At 50.4% G+C, this 12,298-nt stretch overlaps 1 protein-coding gene across 12 annotated transcripts in view; it reads left to right on the forward strand.

Moving 5' to 3' along the window:
• The window catches only part of SYT2 (synaptotagmin 2), a 188,308-nt gene that overhangs the window by 107,786 nt on the left and 68,224 nt on the right, over positions 1-12,298 (forward strand). For 10 of the 12 annotated variants that reach the window (XM_073319718.1, XM_073319716.1, XM_073319715.1 and 7 more), the window contains one exon: positions 12,223-12,292. The exons of 1 other annotated variant lie outside the window; for it this stretch is intronic. The gene's annotated coding sequence lies outside the window, so the exon portion shown is untranslated. Of the gene's footprint in view, positions 1-11,206; positions 11,473-12,222; positions 12,293-12,298 lie in introns of those variants that run through there. One more of the 12 variants, XM_073319719.1, reaches the window with a different exon arrangement.

A 12,298-nucleotide genomic window follows, 5' to 3' on the forward strand; every position in this document is an offset into this window, starting at 1 on the left:
TTGTGATCAGCTGCAGCGAATTTCCCTGTACTCTGTCCTTGCTCCCCCTCATAGCTCAGGTCACATAAGGGGCATTCCATTCAGGGAGAGGGAAAGTAGCACGGGTCCCATCCCCATGCAGCTAGACACTCTGCTATCATCCAGGTCAGCTTCCTAGCTGCTGCCTCTCCACCAGCCGCTGGGATGGGGCAGTCAGCGTCGGGAGGGTCTCACGTGGTGGCAGGCAGTGCACAGGCAAAGACCTCTGGAAAGTGCAGTGCATCCCTGCCATCTGTGCACACAGCACGCGTTGCATCCTAAGGCAGATCCCAACTTCTGCAGACTCTGCCCCTGCCACATCGCTGAAGCTGCTCTGTACTTTTCACTCATCTCTAGTCCCAGCCCACCGTGGCCGGTGGTAGCCAACCCGGGACAGACAGAGATGGGGCTATCCAGCAATTTAATCAGCATCAAACTAATGTCATTCAACAGGCTGGGGGATTTTAAAGGCGCACTGTCACATTTAGCTCCCAATTTTGACCCGCTTGACCATGGTTACAGAAATCCAGCTGTGAATCGGCTCTGCCGAGCTACTTTGGCCCCCACATTTCAAAATGTCGATCTCTGTTCTTTCCATCTGGCAAACACAGTTTCACTTAGCAGAAACCAGCAAGACCAGCCCCTCTGCTGCTGTTAATCAGCACAACTTCTTTGGCCTCAGTGACCTGTGACACCAGCTGAGGATCTGGCCCCATGTAATTAATGACCTTTTCTTTTGGTCCTGATGAGCGAGCCTTTCCAGCTGGGCTGTGCAGCCAAAACCAGGGGTGTTGCCTGAGATCCCAAAAGTGAAATGCACCAGATAAACCTACAGCATACTGAATCCCTATCAAATCTACAAACAGGAGGATGTGTGAAGGGAGAGACTCAGCCTTCAACTCCATGGGCTGGCCAAGGAGAGCTTTCTGGAGGGGCAGAGCATGAGAATGATCGTTTACTAAACATAGGGAGTATTCTTCCCACGTGTGAAGAGAGGAACAGACGAGACCTGGACTCTATTCCCAGCTCCACGACTGACCTGCTGGGTGACCATGTTGCCTCTCTGTGCCTCAGTTTCCCCTCCCACCACTTGTCTGGCTTGTCTGCTTAGACTATAAGGCCCAGATCCTTAAAGGTATGCAGGATCTGGCTTCCATGGAAGTCAGGATCGGCTCAAGCTTTTCCAGGCAGGGTCTGGCTCTTACTATGCGTCTATGTCCCGCCAGCACAATGGGGCCTCAGTCTCTAGATGTTGCTGTAATATTATTAATCATGATTGAATGTGTCTGAAGAAAAGTAAACTGGATTTTAAAGCTGCTTATCGGCTGGTAATTTGGGATGTTTTCAGCATGGCAGGGAGGAATGGTTAGCTAACTGGACGGTTCCTGCCTTGTTTCTGTCTCTCTAACTCTGGCTATTGAGCACAGTTCTGGTCAGATCGAGGTGTAAATCGTAGCTTCACTGGAGCTATGCTGAGCTACACCAGCTGAGGATCTGGCCCACAGTTTGTACACGCTTGTTTGGACATAGTGGTTCGATGCGGGTTTTCAACCAAATAGCACGTAAGGGCCTGTTCCAATGCGGATGCCTAAATAAAGGCTAGATTGTGTGCAAGGCTTTGGGGTTACAAAAGGGACTAGGAACCCCCCTACACAGACTGCCTGGACCTGGGTCCAGATCTGTGGGGCTGCTTGCTCACCTGCTCCCTACCTGGAGCAGGGGGAGGGGTAGCAAATGGGCAGAGCCAGGGCTCAATTCCTACCCCTGCTCATTAGCAAGAGCAGCTGAGCGAGCCTGAGGCAGGTAGTAATTGGCTACAGGTGTAGGCCAGGAGTAAGTTACTACCCCCAGAGCAAGAAGGGGTGTTGCTATGTCTCCCAGAGCTACTCCTGAGATGGTAGCGCTGGCATCCTAGGGCTGGGCCTAAAGTCACCCCCTAACCCAGGGGTGGGCAAACTTTTTGTCCCAAGGGCCACATTGGGGTGCGACACTGTATGGAGGGATGGGTAGGGAAGGCTGTGCCCCCCAAACAGCCTGACCCCTATTTTCCCCCTCCCACTTCCCGCCCCCTGACTGTCCCCCTCAGAACCCTCGACCCAGCCAACCCTCCCTGCTCCTTGTCCCCTGATTGCCCCTTCCTGGGATCCCACCCCCTATCCAACCCTCCCTGTCCCCTGACTGCCCCGACCTATCCACACCCCCGCCCCCTCACAGGCCCCCCCAGGACTCCCACGCCCTATCCAACCCCCCCCCATTCCCCGACCCCTAGGCACCCCAGAACCTCTGCCCCATCCAACTGCTCCCTGTCCCCTGACTGCCCCTCGGGACCTCCTGCCCAACCCCCCGACCGCCGCCCCCCTTACCATGCTGCTCAGAGTGGCAGGAGCTCGCAGCCCCGCTGCCCACGCAGCGGCGTATCTGTGTGGGAGGGGGAACAGCGGGGGAGGGGCTGGGGGCAAGCCTCCCTGGCCAGGAGCTCAGGGGCTGGGCAGGACAGTCCCGTGCACTGGATGTGGCCCGAGGGCCATAGTTTGCCCACCTCTGCCCTAACCCAAAGAGGTGCTGATCCCCTGCAGCTCCCGTTGGTTTGTTAGCATCTCAGGCAGGGAGGCTACTTATTTAGGTGCCTCCTTGTGGATTTAGGGGCTAGATTCCCAAAAAGACTTTGACTGACTGTCACTTTAGGTGCCTAACTCGCAGAATCAGCTTCACAAAACCCTGCTCAGCTGCCTCCAAACCCTGTAGCACCTAAACTTGCCCAGCGCTGACGTTTTTGCCGTACAAGTTTGCTCAGTACCTGTATTTCTGCCTCTGTGCACACGTGCCACTCCCTCCCTCTCGGCATCCAGACGCCAGAGCAACGCACGAAACGGGAAGATGGGCCTTCCTCGCCTGGTAAGTGAGCTCAGAACTCGCTGACCGGACTGGGCCCCTGTACGGGGGGCTTATGCAGAACAGCCCCTGGCTGGGCGGGGGGAGTAGAGGAGGAGGACCTCACATCCGTTCGTGCCATAGGATGCGTGAGACCCTCCCAGCTAAGTCCCATCACCACCTGAGGGGGAGAAGGGATTTGAACTGGGATTTACAATGAAGCTGAGGGCCTGGGGCTTCAGATCCCGCGTTCCAGTCCAAGCTGCAACTTCCACGTGCTGTGTGCCCCGCTGTAAGGGTGCTGGCAGGCTGTCTAGACGTACCCTTACTGTCCCCGTTCGTTGTATAGGGAGCCTAAGCGCCAAACTTGGGCTTTGTGTCTCCCAGTGGCTTTCGAAATGTTAGGCGTGGTGCTGCTCGGCGTCCCCACCCCTCAGCTCTGCTGTGGCTCGAGCCCTAAATGCCACTTCAAGCCCCCGAGGCTGCGGCCACAGTCAGTAGAAATGGGCTACGCCTTCCAGTGTAGCAGGATTTACGCCAGCTGAGGACCTGGCCCGTTGCATTTCCAGCCTCTGTGAGGTGCTGTCAGCCATGGCGAGTCAAAATGAATGCGGGGATAAAATTAAATTAAATTAGAATCGAGCTCTTGTGCTTGAGCAGGCCTGGGATGTTTTATAATGGACTCCAAGTCCTTTGCATTAAATACCCCGCAGTGACTCAGAGGAGGCAGCTGACCTGATTTATGCCTCAGACAATTCGCTGCGCGTTCCCGAATATATTTGAAGTATTGTTCCCGATGACACGTCTCCGCCTTCTGCTTCCTTCAAGATCCTTAACTTTTCAATCAATTTCAAAGCCCTGAGTAGAGGGAAGCTGCTGAGCGGGGCGTGGGGGACCCACAGTACAATAGCTGGGGGGATGTCAAGGGAGGAGAGCGAATTTGTCAGGCAGGCAGCCTTTTAGCCTCCTCGAATACGCTACGGCAGGAGGACCAAGCGGAGAAATGGCTTTTGAGAGCAGGGAGGATTTAGTCATCAATTGCCTGTAACTTTGATGAGCCCGTTTTCCATGCAGCCTTTATGAGCCATCTCATTCTGTCTGACGGGGCCCCCTACGGGGTTTAATAGTATTGCGCCTGTATCCATCATGTGCTATTCCCCCCACTCAGCATTAAATCAGAACAGGGCAGGGCTGTTGAATGCATCCAAGAGCCCCTTTGAAGAGGAGAGAGCCCAGCTCGTGCAGGGGTATCCAGTAGGAGGCTGAGCCGTGAACAGACTGCCACCGGGTCTGTTAAAGGGTGGAAGTCAGATAGCGAAGAGTGACATGGCAGCAGCATCCTGTCCATGCAGGATCAGAGGCCCCCGTACTCCTTATCGGGCCCTGTGCTCTTGACTTTGCCCAGTGCTCAGCCCCGGTGTTGGCAGGGTCATGCCCTTCCAGGCAGGCTCCAGGTGAGCTGTGGGGAGGGTAAGAGAGCAGCAGCTGGGTGTGTTTTCACTGGGACAATTGCCAAGGAGCCAGCACGCTGTTTGTTCTGAGCATCGTGATGGAAGGCGCTTCAGAAAAGCTTTTCCAGGGAGTCGCGGGATTCAGAGTTCAGGAACTGGAGACCTGGAACCCAATGCCTCCACGGAGGTAGCGGCCGAGTTATTTTTAGGGGCTTGTGGTGATCTTTGGGGAAACAGCTAACTGGCTGGAATCCCAGCCCAAACTGTCACGGCAAATCCAGATTCAGTATAAATACTTCCCTTTGATCCGTATCCTCAGCAGCGCCCTGGTGGTCTAGTGGGTAGGGCGCTGACTGGGAGTCACAAAAATTAGCTTCTAATCCCACCTTTGCCACTGATCTTGGACAGATTTCTGTGCCTTTGTTTCCCCGGTTGACTATTTAGTTTGTAAATGCTTTGGGGGTAGCAACTGTGTCTCACTGTCTGCACAGCACCCCGTGTGCCGGGGCCTCCTGATGTTACTATAATATAAAATAGCTGTGCTGAGCTCCGCGGGGTGGCTTAAATAGCTCTGCCCCGGAGCCCGCCAAGGGGAGTGATTCCGTTGGTTTCTCTGGGCTTTGGATCAAGCTGGAATTCCAGCATTGTCAGTTGTGCCCCCAAAAGATGACGAGCTGATGTGTGACTGAGGAGTTGACTGTTGGCATGAAGGGGTACAAATCAAGGAGCTGATATTTGTCTTAACTTGGGGCAGGTCAGAATTTGATTTTCTGGAATCCGATTTGCCATGCAGTAAATATTTGGAGTTGCCCGGTATTAGTTGGTTAGTCCCAGCTTCAGCATGGAAGGCTGTTATTCCAAAGTGGGATGTTGGGAAATGAGTAGAGAGAGGGTATTGACATGACTCACGTTGTGAGGAGGGTAGCCCGAGGTAATGAAGACCTATTTCTTTTATTGGGGGAAGAAAAGTTTAGAATGAGGATTAGTGCAAAGAAGAGCTGCTCAAAATTTTTTAAGTTTCATGGAAGTGTTAAGTACATTTTTATTCTGCTAGGTTATAACATGGAGGGATTTTAAAAAAAATTCTGGGGAAATGTATTGACTTTTTCTGAAAATTGGAACTTTTGAACATGTAAATTTCAAGTTTTATCATTGTAAGGGTTTGCCTTTGTAAACGTCCCATTGTGAAAACCCTCTGCGGCTAAGACCATCAAAACTGGCAACAGAAGAAACACAAACAACAAAGAAAACCCAGAAAAACTAAACTGAAACCCAGTAAACCAACCAAAAATGTTCATTGTATTTGTCAAAAAACAAACTTTCAGGAACATCACAATGTTTACAGTCACATTTGTTCATTCAAAGAGGTTGTTTTAATAAGGAGATTTAATGTTTTTTTCTTTTCTAGCCTCCGTTACTGTCCTATCTGAGCGCTTCACGGTTTCTAAAGCATTAGTGCTCGTAACGCCCCATGAAGTAGCACAGGTGGGGAATTGAGGCCCAGCGGGTTTGTCTGTCCTGCACCTGGACATGAGCCGCCCAGCCTGGGTAGGGCTAGCGTGCTAAAAGCAGCTCTGCAGGTGTTTTAGCTCCAGTGGAGATTCAAGCTAGCCACGTGAGATCAGACCCAGGGGCTGGTGGGCTTGAGCGCCCAACCCCCCCACAGCCACGCTGCTATTTTTAACACACAAGTGCATCTGTCTCCCTGGGCTGGAAGGCTCGCTTCTAGCTGTTGCCATATCCTGAGAGATGAATCCAGATTTCCAAAGGTGTCTAAGGCCCGTGACATCTTACCATGCCGAGGGGCAGCGCTGGGTTAAATTCTTCTGCTACTCACTTCACTAGAGAATACTCTGCTTTGCCTCCAGTGGCACTGAAAGCTAGGGATAATCATAGACTTTAAGGTCAGAAGGGACCATTATGATCGTTTAGTCTGACCTCCTGCACAATGCAGGCCACGGTATCCCACCCACCAACTCCTGTAACAAACCCCTAACTTATGTCTGAGCTATTGAAATCCTCAAATTGTGGTTTAAAGACTTCAAGGTTCAGAGAATCCTCCAGCAAGTAACCCGTGCCCCACACTGCAGAGGAAGGAGAAAACCCCCCAGGGCCTCTGCCAATCTGCCCTGGGGGGAAGTTCCTTCCCGACCCCAAATATGGCAATCAGCTAAACCCTGAGCATGTGGGCAAGACTCACCAGCCAGACACCCAGGAAAGAAGTCTCTGTAGTAACTCAGATCCCACCCCATCTAACATCCCATCACAGGCCATTGGGCATATCTACCACTAGTAGTAGAAGATCAATTAATTGCCAAAATTAGGCTATCCAATCATATCCTCTCCTTCATAAACTCATCAAGCTTTGTCTTGAAGCCAGATATGTCTTTTGCCCCCACTGCTTCTCTTGGATGGCTGTTCCAGAACTTCACTCCTCCAGTGATTAGAAACCTTCGTCAAATTTCAAGTCTAAACTTCCTGATGGCCAGTTTATATCCATTTGTTCTTGTGTCCACATTGGTACTGAGTTTAAATAATTCCTCCCTGGTATTTATCCCTCTGATATATTTATAGAGAGCAATCATATCTCCCCTCAGCCTTCTTTTGGTTAGGCTAAACAAGCCAAGCTCCTTGAGTCTCCTTTCATAAGACAGGTTTTCCATTCCTTGGATCATCCTAGTAGCCCTTCTCTGCACCTGTTCCAGTTTAAATTCATCCTTCTTAAACATGGGAGACCAGAACTGCACACAATATTCCAGGTGAGGTCTCAGCAGTGCCTTGCATAACGGTACTAAAACCTCCTTTTCTCTACTGGAAATACCTCGCCTGATGCATCCCAAGACCGCATTAGCTTTTTTCACGGCCATATCACATTGGTGTCTCATAGTCATCCTGTGATCAACCAATACTCCGAGGTCCTTCTCCTCCTCTGTTACTTCCAAGTAATGCGTCCCCAGTTTATAACAGAAATTCTTGTTATTAATCCCTAAATGCATGACCTTGCACTTTTCACTATTAAATTTCATCCTATTACTATGCTCCCCTGTCAGCATGGTGAGGGTTCAGTGCTGATCCATTGGAGCGATGCCGACTTATACCAGCTGGGGACCCAGCCCATGATGTTTGTTGTGGGGCTCTCTGGCTCATTGCATGTATGGGGGGAAAGCGGGACGGTGCAGGGCAGTGCTGGTGTTTTACTGCCCCAGTCTCGAATTGATTAGGGCAAGTGAAAATGATTTGTGATTCCACCTGCATTTGGAGCTCACTCCCACCCAGACCCTGAAAGGTATTTTAGCTCCCATGGGAGTTAGGAGCCTCAATACCTTTCAGGATCTGGGCCTCAGAACCCTGGAGGCAGAGGCACCAAAAATGAAATGCAGGATTATTTCACAGCTGTTAATCAATTGTCCTTTAACTGAATGGTTCTCAACCAGGGGTGAGCAAGTTTCAGGGGGTCCGCTAAGGCCTCAGTGTTAGACTCACTGGGGCCCAGGTCAAAAGCCTAAGCCCTGCTGTGCAGGGCTGAAGCCCAGGGCTCTGAGCCCCACCACCCAGGGCTAAAGCAGAAGCCTGAGCAACTTAGCTTCACGGGGGGCCCCTGTGGTGAGGGGTTCCTGGCAATTGCCCTGCTTGCTACCCCTTAACGCTGTCCCTGGCTTTTATATGCAGAAAACAGTTGTTGTGGCCCTCTTGGGCCGTGGAGTTTTTATAGCTTGTTGCGGGTTGGGTGGGGGGCTCGGAAGAAAAAAGTTGAGAACCCCTGCAGTAGTCTGTATGGGAAGTGCTGGGATGGGGCTGGGAGACGACCAATAGCAAAGCGCTTGCATGAATCTGGTTACTATGCTGTATTCTGTAGTGCAATAGCTAAGCCTGGAGACTTACAGAGAGGTGTGAGTGTGAGTTCACATTTGTGGTAAATTAAGATATTCTAATAGTCTGAAGCAGGGCCAGATTTAGGGACAGGCAATGCCTGGGGTGCCGGGTTTGTGGGGCGCTGGGCTTGGAGGGCTGGTTTTGTTGTTCGCAACAAAGGGGAAAAGAAAAAGTTTGAGGTGACATGTTTTGGGTGTTCCGTAGGTGAAGTAATTTGTCATGAACCTCCTAGAATGTAGAATCTCGTGGAACCTCCCAGACTTCGAGAACTACATTTTCCTTGAACCTCCTAGAACGTTGTCAGCGAGGCCCTCGCGGGTAGGTAAGGGGCGTTGCCAGTCAGCCAGTGAGATGTAAGAACGAAGAGACATGAGAGCCCAGTTGAGATATTGTGAACCTTGTTTTGTTGTGTAATTGTGAAAGTGTATTTGTGTTTTAAGACTTGAAGAGTGTGAGTAGCGACTAATAAAGGACATATTTAATGATACACCAGAGTAGGGTGACCAGATGTCCCAATTTTATTGGGACAGTCCCGATATTTGGAGCTTTTTCTTACCATAGGTACCTATTACCCCCCACTCCCGTCCCGATTTTTCACACTTGCTCTCTGGTCACCCTACACCAGAGATATCTATCAAACCCCTGTCTATGCAACGATATAAAAGAAACACTGTTACTTCTTTTATCAGGCTTAATGCGTAAAGTTGGATGACTTTCTAAGACTGCGAAACATAGACTTTTGCTCTCCCTAATATTTCCCCACGTAGAAAATAAAAGATGCTTATTCTTAACATTAAAAAGTTTCTATAAGCTTAGGGGAAATAAGTTTTTTTTTTTTATTTGCTTATATATGGCATGAATAAATACAGATTTACAGATCCTAGCGTGCAAATTTATCGTCTTTTATGACAGGGATAAATCATGCATGCAAATCAAACTGTGTATCAAAGTCATGAAATGGGCTACAAATGCAATAAAAATAAGGTACTCAAAAGTTTAACAAATGGAGGGTGGATGCCATTTGGTCTAGGGCCGGCCCTAGTCTGAAGGAGGATAAATCCAGTGGTTGGCACTTCTCAGGGTGGAGGTTGGGGTTGGTGCTGCTCGGGGTTGGAGGGGAGGTTGATGCAGTTGAGGGACTGGGGTGGGCGAGGGGAGGTTGTCACTGCTGTTGGGGGCTGTGGTAGGGGAGGTTGAGGCTGCTGGGGAGCTGGCATGGGGGAGGGGAGGTTGACGCTGCTTGGGCCCCCCACAAGAATGAGGCCTGAGGAGGGATTGGATGGAGGGCGCATGGAGCACCACTCCAGGGGGATGAGCCTGGCAGAGCAGGTCTCCTGTGCGGAGGTGCAGAGAGACTTTTAGAAGGGCTAGGAAGGGCTAGGAAATGGGGGATGGGCCTTCTGGCCTAGAGAGGGGCAGGGCCCCTGCCTAGCCACCCCGGCGGGATGTGGCTGTGTTGGCAAATGCATTCTCACTGCAGTTTTGTAACCAGACTCCCACAAAGGGTCCAGTGAGTTTAGGAGAACAGGTCGTGTCTAAAAATGGGTTAGTGGCTCATGGATAGTCCGGGGCGGGTGGGGCTGGGGGCAAGCTGGCTGTGGTGATGTGGGGCTAGGAATTCTGATCCGTGTTAATTTCTGGATGCTGTACGTGACCGTGACGTGGGAGAGGTTTACTGTCTGCCCCTGGGGGGTTCGGTGAATAGCAGGGAGGTAGCACAATGGATTGGGATAGAAGACCTTGGGGTAAACAGGGCAGGTGGATAGGAGACAGGGCCACAGCCACTAAGCTGTGAAGATGCTGATTGCGGGCCCCAGCCCGAGTTACACAGCTGTTTTGCCCAGGCTGGGAATAGAGGGGTCCAAAGGACTGAAACAGTTAGGGTGACTGTGTAGGGGAGTTAACAGCCCCTTGACTCAGACCCGGGCCCTGCAGGATGGGTCGGAAGTAGATGGGCCTGCCTAAGCTGTCAGGGGGATGCTGAGGATTAGGTTAGACAGCCACGCTCATAGGCCTGTTATGTTAAAATCCTCATTTGTGCTGTGCTGCAAAGATTGAGCCGTCCTTTGGCTTAAGAAAGCTATGCAGTCAGCACTTCAATCATCATCCCAGCCGGCACGGGGAAGTCATGCAGGCACTGAGCCCGGTTCGATCTGCTGAGAGATCACGGCCAGTTCCCAGGGGCTGTAGCCAGAGGCCGTGTCCAGGACCAAGAGAGTTGTGGGATCCCACCCCAGCGAGGTGAAAGAAAGAGGCTTAATGCCTGGAGGCCGGGGGAGAGGGGAGGGTTGCATACAGAGAGAGATCGGAGATGCAGCTAGCTCTGTAACCGCAACACCAGCCAGGACCAGCTAACATCTCTCTAAACACAACTCACCCTGTCTACACTAAGTGCAAAGCCCTGTTTAGACTCAAGTGAGTTAAAATGCATTGGGCCTTGTCTACACGCAAATGTGCACTGGTTTAGTGAAACCAGTTTAGTCAAACGGTGCAGACTCCTGTGTGGATGCTCTGACTTCAGTTGAAGAGCAGCTGAGTTTGGGTTAGTTTAACCTCCTGAACTGAAACAAGCATGGTTTAAACCAAAATGAGGGCATCCACCTGGCCTTTCGCCCTGGTTTAACTAAACCGGATTAAAATCCATAGATTCCAAGGTCAGAGGGGATACTGTGATCATCTTGTCTGACCTCCTGCATAGCACAGGCCAGAGAACTTCCGCCAAATAATTCCTGTTTGAATTAGAGCAGATCTTTTAGAAAAACATCCCATCTTGAATTAAAAATTGCCAGTGAGGGAGAATCCACTTATAAATAACACCCAGTTAAATCGGTGCCCTGTTGTTGTAGACTTGCCTTTATCAAATACCTTTTAAACCCTCCTATTTCATGACTCTAGATGGGCTGCAAATCAAAATCATTCTAACCCATGTTCCTCTTTTCATGCAGTTTGAAACCACACAACAGCTGTGTTATTACTGTAGTGCCCACGAATCCCAGTCATGGACCAGCTCCTGGTTGTGCCAGGAGCTGTACAGGTGCAACTAAAAGTTGGCCCCTGCCCCAGACCACGTCTACACTACCCGCCGCATCGGTGGGTAGTGATCAATCTATCGGGGATCGGTTTATTGTGTCTAGTGTAGACACGATAAATCGATCCCGGATCGCTCTGCCGTCGACTCCGGAACTCCACCAGGGCGAGAGGCGGAAGTGGAGTCGACCGGGAAGCGGCGGCCGTCGATCCCACACTGCGAGGACGCGAAGTAAGTGATTCTAAGTCGATCTAAGATACGTCGATTTCAGCTACGCTATTCTCGTAGCTGAAGTTGTGTATCTTAGATCGATCGTCCCCCGCCCTCCGCTAGTGTAGACCAGGCCCCAGAGAACTTACCTGGAAATCCTTCCCCCTCTAAACTACCAGTTTCTGCCTGGTGTACATTTGAGCTAAGTCTGGCTGTAATGATTTCACGTTCTTTCCCATTTCACTATTCTGGAGGATTAGTCCAGTTAGCTGATTCCTCATGGCTTTTTCTATTATTATTATTATTATTTTCACCACTTTCTCATTTTCTTGCTCCAGAATGAATCTGTCCCATTTCCCTGTGTAAGGGCTTCATCAGTTCCTGACACGTCCAGGGTTTAATTATGGCATGTTTTGAAAGTGCAGTGTTCTTTCTAAGGGCCCGTCTACGTGACGTTTGTTTCAATTTTGACCAGTTGATTGGATTTTTTAAAGTAAAGTTAAAGGAAACTTTGAGATGAAAAGTCATTTTGAACTAAACAAATTAAATGTTTTGACTTTGGGGGAATAGTTTTTGAACTGAACAGTTAGTCAAAGCCAACATGAGTTCACAAAACATCTTGGTGTCATCGAATCTGCATTTGTCTCCAATAAATTTTTTTGCCTGAAAATGTTTTGCCTGGCACTGTGTATGGACTCAAGCAGTTCCACAAGGCAGTGAGAAAGCCCATGGCTAGGCCCATCTTATTTCTTGTTGCTTTGCTCTGTTTAGGTCTCCTGTCTCTCTCACCCGTCACAAGATTCCCACAGTACCGAACAACTGGTAAATCCGAGTGGCTGTGGTAAGT

The sequence above is a fragment of the Lepidochelys kempii genome, chromosome 21 (genome assembly GCF_965140265.1).
Source record: "Lepidochelys kempii isolate rLepKem1 chromosome 21, rLepKem1.hap2, whole genome shotgun sequence".
Taxonomy (NCBI): Eukaryota; Metazoa; Chordata; order Testudines; family Cheloniidae; genus Lepidochelys; species Lepidochelys kempii.